This window comes from Triticum aestivum, chromosome 2A (assembly GCF_018294505.1).
Source record: "Triticum aestivum cultivar Chinese Spring chromosome 2A, IWGSC CS RefSeq v2.1, whole genome shotgun sequence".
NCBI classification, from domain to species: domain Eukaryota; kingdom Viridiplantae; phylum Streptophyta; class Magnoliopsida; order Poales; family Poaceae; genus Triticum; species Triticum aestivum.
Genome location: NC_057797.1, coordinates 66,132,037 through 66,139,585, shown reverse-complemented (window position 1 = coordinate 66,139,585; position 7,549 = coordinate 66,132,037). Strand labels below are relative to the sequence as shown.

The 7,549-nt window shown below is 48.8% G+C and overlaps 1 pseudogene; it reads left to right on the top strand.

Moving 5' to 3' along the window:
• Positions 1–5,277: 5,277 nt before the first annotated feature.
• Positions 5,278–7,137, top strand: LOC123191512 (aspartyl protease family protein 2-like; annotated as a pseudogene).
• Positions 7,138–7,549: the final 412 nt, after the last annotated feature.

The following is a 7,549-nucleotide window of genomic DNA, read 5'->3' as shown; positions in this document are numbered from 1 at the left end:
ATATATACCCCCTCCCGATAGCTTCAACACGTGGGGGGGGGGGGTCGAGGCCACTAATTAATATATATGATTCCTTACTATGATTAGGTAGCTAGTTCTACGTTTGGCACTAATATATCCATCTGTCATGTTTGAATAATAATTGCCATGTTGTAAATATTTTTAGAAACTATGGACACCGCCCTAGACGAAGCAAAAGAAGCGTTGTTAAGGGACATAATCGCGGAAGGAAGTGATGCCGTCTCGTTGTTTCTCAACGACACCGATGGTCTGGAAGGAGAGGGTGAACAAGCTGGCTACGGTGACCTAATGCCGGTGCAAGAAGAAGAACATGAGGACGACTCCGGTGACCCAATGCCGGTGCAAGAAGGAGACCGTGATGATGGCTTCGGTGACCGAACTGAGTCCGGCCATGTATATATATTAGTTAAGCCTGTGCTGACTAGATTATTGATGCATTCATTGTTTTGGTATGTACACATATTAATTAAGTCTTTGTTCTTTTTTCTAGCCCTCCGGATCGAGCACAACTTCGGTAAAGAGACGAGGCCCGAAGAAAAAGTTGAGCTCGGATGAAAAGTTTGAGATCATAGCAATCGCGCCCGACGGCCAACCGATTGAACCGCTCCGGACAAAGAGCGCATTTGTTGCTCAGTGCGGGGTTCTGGTTGGGGACAAGATCCGATAAGCATCCAGCAATGGTTTTAAGCCGGCTACAGAAGACCCTGAGGTGTCTTATGTCAATGATATGCAGAAAAATGATCTTTGGACTGAGCTGAAGTCAAATTTCACCCTACCGCCAGAGGATAATCCAGAGAACCCAGTTAAAGAGCAATTAATCAAGTCTTTTGCTCTTAAGAGGATGGCAGAACTATTCAGGAGGTGGAAGAAAGAGCTGAATAAGTTTGTCGAAAATAATGAGACACCAGAATTCAAGGGCAGATATGAGAAGATCAGAGATCACTGGCCCGCATTTGTGGCCCACAAGACATCAGAAAAGAGTAAGAATATATCGGCGACAAACAAGCAAAATGCTGCGAAGAAGATGCTTCAGCATCGCACGGGGTCAGGTGGCTACCTCGTAGCCCGGCCTAAGTGGGCCAAGACTGAGAATGATCTGGTTGATAAAGGGATCGAACCAGAGACAATTAGCTGGCCAGACCGTTGCCGGACTTGGTTCTTCGGGGCTGGCGGAACCTTGGACCCTGTAACAGGGAAGTGCATTTGGACGAACGATCAAATGGACATACCAGTCAGGAAGCTTAAGCAGTATATCGAAGCAGCGCAGCAAGGGAAGTTCTTTCCAGACAGAGAGAACGACGAGCTCACAATGGCCCTCGGGAATCCTGAGCACCCTGGACGGACACGAGGCACGCCAGGCTCCATTCCGTGGAAGGTTGGGTTTCCGGACGCAGGCGGTTACAAATCCCATGGGAGGAGGAAAAAAGTGCAGCAGACCCAAATGCAGGCGCTGCAAGTAAGGGTAGACGCGATGGAGGAACGAGAAGCAAATCGCAGCAAACGTACTGCCGAAGCCTCCCCCGAAGCTACCCCGCCATCTCAGTGCAGAAGCAGCGTGGCTTCCACCGAGCTGCTTCAGCCGGAGCATGCCTTGATGGCTCCTGCCAGCTATCCCGTGGATGCTATCATGGAGTCTCAAAATTGCCATCTTATGACGCAATGGATGAATTTGAAGGTCAAGGCGGCTGTTGGCTCTGTTTATCCTACTGAACCCGGCGCAACTTTTCACTGCCGATCGATTCCAGAAGGATATGCTAGGGTGATGGTGGATGAAATAACAGAGGGATTTGAGGACCTCCAGCTTGACCACCCTACCGGTGAAGGGGAGACTCGGCTGGGGTCTGCTCTGAAGACTCCATGCCTATGGCGGAAGGAGCTCATCAACCTTCCGAACTGGACGCCTCCGCCTCCTCCTCCTCCTCCGGCGAGTCAGGGCACTCCGCCTCCTCCTCCGGCGAGTGACGATCAGGGCCCTCGGCCGGCTCCTTCTCCGGCGCGTGGCGGCACTCCGCCTCCTTCTCCGCCTGCGCCGACGCGCCCGAGCAGCCAGCCTCCTCCTTCTCCGCCTCGTCAGCAAGGGCGGAAGAGACCTGCCGCCGCTCCAGCTGCTCCGGCGCGTCGTAGTCCTTCTCCTCCGCCTCGTAAGCAAGTAAAGAAGACAACCGCTCCGTCTGCTCGGTCGGCGTCTAGCAGTACAACCAGAGGGGGGAGGACATATAGATTCGGTCCTTCTCTGAAGACTTTAGAGAAGTTACCGTATGAGAGGACCCCAGAGGAGAACGCCGAGATCGCACGAACCGAAGTGCATGACTGGTTTCAAGGGTTGAGAGCAAAGAGGCATCCACCTCCGGAGGAGAAGGTAGATCCGGTGAAAGTGAAGCGCACTCTGGCTGCCCTGGCAAAACCACCCAAGTCTCCGCCGAAAGGCAACTATGAGCGCATTATTGCAAAGACATGGGCCGAAGCGGAGCGGTCGGGAAGTACAGTCAGTGATTAACGGCTGAAAGAACGACGAGCAGCTGGGAAACAAATTGCCCAGCTCGGCGAACAAGTGAAGCAATCGTGCCCCCCCTCAAGGTGCCTAGCGACATCATCGATCCGAGGATGGTGCCCGGTTATGGCAATGTTGACGATTACCTGCCCGACGATGTACATTATGATCCCATGGAGGTGCAGATACACAGATATGAGTACGGGAAGCCTCTCGTCAAAGATGAAAAATCTTTAACAACGATGATGCGAAGATTACATGATTGGTACTTGAAAATCTGCAGAGAGTCTGGGGGGAGGAGTACTTTGTATGCGAGAGTTAAACCGGAGCATGAACTCGTTAGAATTGAACTGTTGCCTATTCCATTTGAGGAATTCTATTAGTTTTTCAATCAATTGGCCCTCGATAAAACAACGATCACCTGCTACTGTCTGTAAGTACTACTACTTCTGTCATTAAGTCTCTCTATATAGCTCATCTCTTTCATTGCATGTATTTATAATTATCCTCACTATATTATGCAGAATGAAGATCGCCGAATTGAAGAAAAGACAAATCGGTGATATTGGGTTCATTAACACATATCTCATAGATGCAACTGAGGTTCAACATTGTCCCGGAGATACCGAGGCCAACTTGCTACGATCATTCAAAAAAAATGAAAACAATGATATAATACTCTTTCCTTACAACTTCAAGTGAGTGTTACTGTCTTGTGCATATTCGGTTTCCCTTATATATTAGTCCAGATTATAGTAATGTAATTGATGAGTTATGCATGCGTGTGCAGTTTCCACTATATTCTCCTAGAGATTAGGCTTGAGCAGGGAGTAGTAACCGTCTTGGACTCTAAACGAAAAGATCCCCAGAAGTATGCAGACATGACTGAAATCCTCAAGAAATAAGTTAAATCGATCATTATCCACCATATCAGCAACTTTGTTCATTTCCTGATATCAAGTAATTGTTTTCTTTGTCCGGCAGGGTTTGGAGAAAATTCACCAGAACAGTTCCGGGACTGCCGAAGGAGCTGGAATTTAGACACCCGAAAGTAAGTACTATAGTAGCATGTTCCGCGCATCTCCTAGCGATTCAAGCGCTAGTTTCATCAATACCATTTAGCATTCTTGCTTATTAGTTTGATTGACCTCTATTTCTTGTAAAGTGATTGTGGCAGGAAAAAGGGAATGATTTCTGTGGATACTACGTCTGCGAGTCCATCCACCACATGACCTGTGAGCGGGGCGGGTACTCTGATGAACAATATGAAGTACGTAAATAACAATATTCACAATTTTATTTTCTTACCATTATTTGTAAGAGATAATTATTGTATAATGAAGTACCCTTCTTCAAATTAGATGTTTCGGAAGCGGGATGAACTCCTAGCACCAGCTCGCATGCGAGCAATTCAAGAGAAATTGGCGGCATTCTTTCTTGACCAAGTGATCGCTGAAGACGGAGAATACTATGTGGACCATGAGTCTGTATGGTTATATTTGTAAGAGATAATTATTGTATATATGTAGCCGGTAGTGTCGGATAGATATACGAGAACTTGTTGTTCGACCAATCTCTCGGAGAAGGAGAGGTGGTCGATATCACTTCTCTCTTTATGCATATATGTTCATGACGATCTTCTGTTTCCTTCGTTTGCTTACTAGCTAACTAGCGTGTCTAGTCCTCTCTATACGTATGTATAGTACGTAGCGTCGACCAAGCATGGACATAAGAGAGGACACTTCTCTCTATTAATTATAGCTAGCTAACACAATATATGAAACACCTAAATTAACCCCCCAAAACCCCCAACCCCCCCCCCTTTCAAAAAAAAACAAAAACCCCAGCCACAGAAATGCTGACGCGTGGATGCCTATTGGTCCCGGTTGGTGCCACCAACCGGGACCAAAGGGTCTCCTGCCTGGGCTCCGCGCACAGGCCACGTGGAGGGCCTTTAGTCCCGGTTCTGGATTGAACCGGGACTAAAGGGGCAGGGCATTAGTACCGACACTTTAGTCCCGGTTCAGGAACCGGGACTAAAGGCCCTTACGAACCGGGACAACAGGCCTTTTTTCTACCAGTGATAGGCAATTAGTTTTCCTATCTATTTTTAGCCAGCCGGTTGTGGCACCTTTCCCTGGCTAGTTTGTGTGTCTAGCCTCTTTTAGCTCTGTGTGAGCTGCATTTATCTTTTTTCTTTCTTTAAGCTGGAGACTTTGGAACCTTGTTGGCACATTTTGTTTTTTGGTTAATAAGTTGGCCGTATGCATCACTTGATGCAGAGGCCGGGGAGCTCCCCTTTTTTGAAAAAGAAAAAAATCTCATACATGTATTGATGTAGTACGAGTTGGAGGAGTCTATCTATTTAAGACACGACATCCAAGCGAACAAGGATCATTGTGCTAATTGCAAAGGATATGAATCTTGGGCCAATGCATTTCACTAATTGTACTTCTCTTTTCTATTGAAAATCTATAAAAAGAATACATTAACGAGAAATCCTTTCTGGCTCCCTATGGAAAACTCAGTGTATCTTCGCCATGTAAAATCATGATTATATATTTAGTTCACATCCACATCATTTGATATTGAGATAGATGATGCATATCCATCCATTACTCCAACTCCAAGAGAAGGATCTCATTGTTGTGATGAAATCAAAGACATTAAATGATGCACATCGTACATGTATTGATGTATTACGAGTGGAAGAATTCTTCTATCTATTTAAGACATGATGTCCAAGCAAAGAAGGATCATGCATTGTGCTAATCCAGCCAGAGACATTAGCCATGTCCAGTGTATACGCTTGCATGTTGTGCTTCTTCCTTGTAGTGCTAAATCCGGCGAGCCTCGCCCTCGGCGCCGCCGGAAGCAGCGGTGCGGCCGGATTCAGCCTGCCCCTGGTGCCCCACTACCGCACTGCAGCCGGCGTACTCGAGGAGCTCCTGCCGGAAGGTGATGCCGAGGGCGGCGTGAACATCACGTCCATACGCCCCAAGATGATCCCATATTCGGGGCCCCTCTACAGCGTCCTTGTCGGCGTCGGCAGCGGCGCAACCCAGCACTTCTACAAGCTCGCGCTGGACCTCGCTCGCCCACTGACGTGGATGCAGTGCCAGCCCTGCGTACCGGAGAAGAGGCAGGACGGCTCCGTCTTCAACACCGCCGTCTCCCCTCATTACCACTACGTTGCGTCCACAGACCCACGCTGCACGGCTCCGTACGGGCGCGCCGGCCGCGGCCGGTGCATCTTCGACGTCGAGTTCCAGTACGGTGGCTCCAGCGCGCATGGCATCCTTGGCCGCGACGACTTCGTCTTTGACGGAAGCGGCCCCGGTAGCCCCATCAGTAGCGTCGACGGCCTTGTCTTCGGCTGCGCACACAGCACACACGGGTTGGACGTGGATTTTTAGAGCATATGCACCCAGGCCCTCCTATCCTAACTCTTCAATATTGCTTTAAGATCCGTGCGACACAACTAAATTTCTATATGAAATTTTCTCTTTTTTGCTTTTCCCACATAGAACATATCTTAAAGCTCAAACCTATGCAGGATGGCAAATCTTTCTAACTAGAATCTAGGATAAATCTTTCAGAATTTTTTGTCCGACATAAATATTAAAAATATGATTTTTTAATCAAACAAAACGTATTTTGTATATTTATGTTTGACAAAAAAATCTGTACGATTTATCCTAGATTCTACTCAGAAAGCTTTGTCACGCCGCATAGATTTGAACTTCAAGATATATTCTATGTGGGAGAAACAAAAAAGAGAAATATATTTGCACGAATCTTAAAGCAAAAAATGGATGGCTAGATAAAGAGGGCCTGGGTGCATATGCTCTAAAATATATTTTCGCACACGGGTTCGACAACCGCGACGTCTGGGCCGGCGTCATGAGCCTCAACAGGCACCCGACCTCCTTCATCCGGCAGCTCTCAGACCGCGGCCTCGCAGGCTCGCGCTTCTCCTATTGCCTCGTCGGCAAGGAGCACGAGCACCTCCACCGGCGTGGCTTCCTCAGGTTCGGGGCAGACATCCCGGACCAGTCGCACGCACGGAGCACGGCGCTGCTGCACTGGGACCTCGTCAAGGGTAGAGGCATGTACTACGTCAACCTCGTTGGCGTCAGCCTGGGTGGGCGAAGGCTCACGGCGATAACGCCGGCGATGTTCAAGTTCGACCCGCACAGCCTCCGCGGCGGGTGCACCCTCGACGTCGGGACGGCGTACACCTTGATGGCCCCGGCCGCATACCATGTCCTGGCGGCCGAGGTCGTGAAGCACATGCAGCGCCATGGGGTGCACCACGCGATATTGCCCCCAGCGCATAAGCTCTGCTTCCATGGGACGTGGGACAGTATCCGCGCGCACTTCCCGAGCGTGACGCTCCACTTCTACCCGGAATCGGCATCGCTCTTTATCAAGCCGGAGCTGCTGTTTGTGGAGACGATGCATCAGCATACCCACTACGCGTGTTTCGCCATCGCGGCATACGCAGAGAGGACGGTGATAGGCGCGGGGCAGATGTTGGACACGCGCTTCACGTTTGACCTCCAACACAACCGCCTCTTCTTTGCTCCCGAGGATGCCATCTAGACACTAACGCAGTTAACTAGCTAGGTAGCTACATCCCTATATCATCGGTTCATGCAAGACTTGTGTGAAAATAATGAATAAATGTTTTTGTAATAGTACAAACACGGACGCCTAAGAGAAGAGAAAACTGATTTACAAGAAAGTCATAGCAAGGAACTCTGGCCCACAGAGGCTCTAATCGACAACACGAAACACAAACACCATCAAGCAAAATATGAGGAAAAGAGTTCATATTACAACCATGAACTGGAATCTGAACCAAAACAATAAAAACATTCTCACCAAATCTGACCATTCCACTTAGATGGGGTAGATGGCCGTGACACCAACAAAATGAAGGGGGGCCAACAACCGGGAGGAGATGCCGGCGGCAGAGATTTGACCCCAACTGGATTTGCGGTGGTGGCTCGGCTCAAGGTGAAAAGGGGAGTG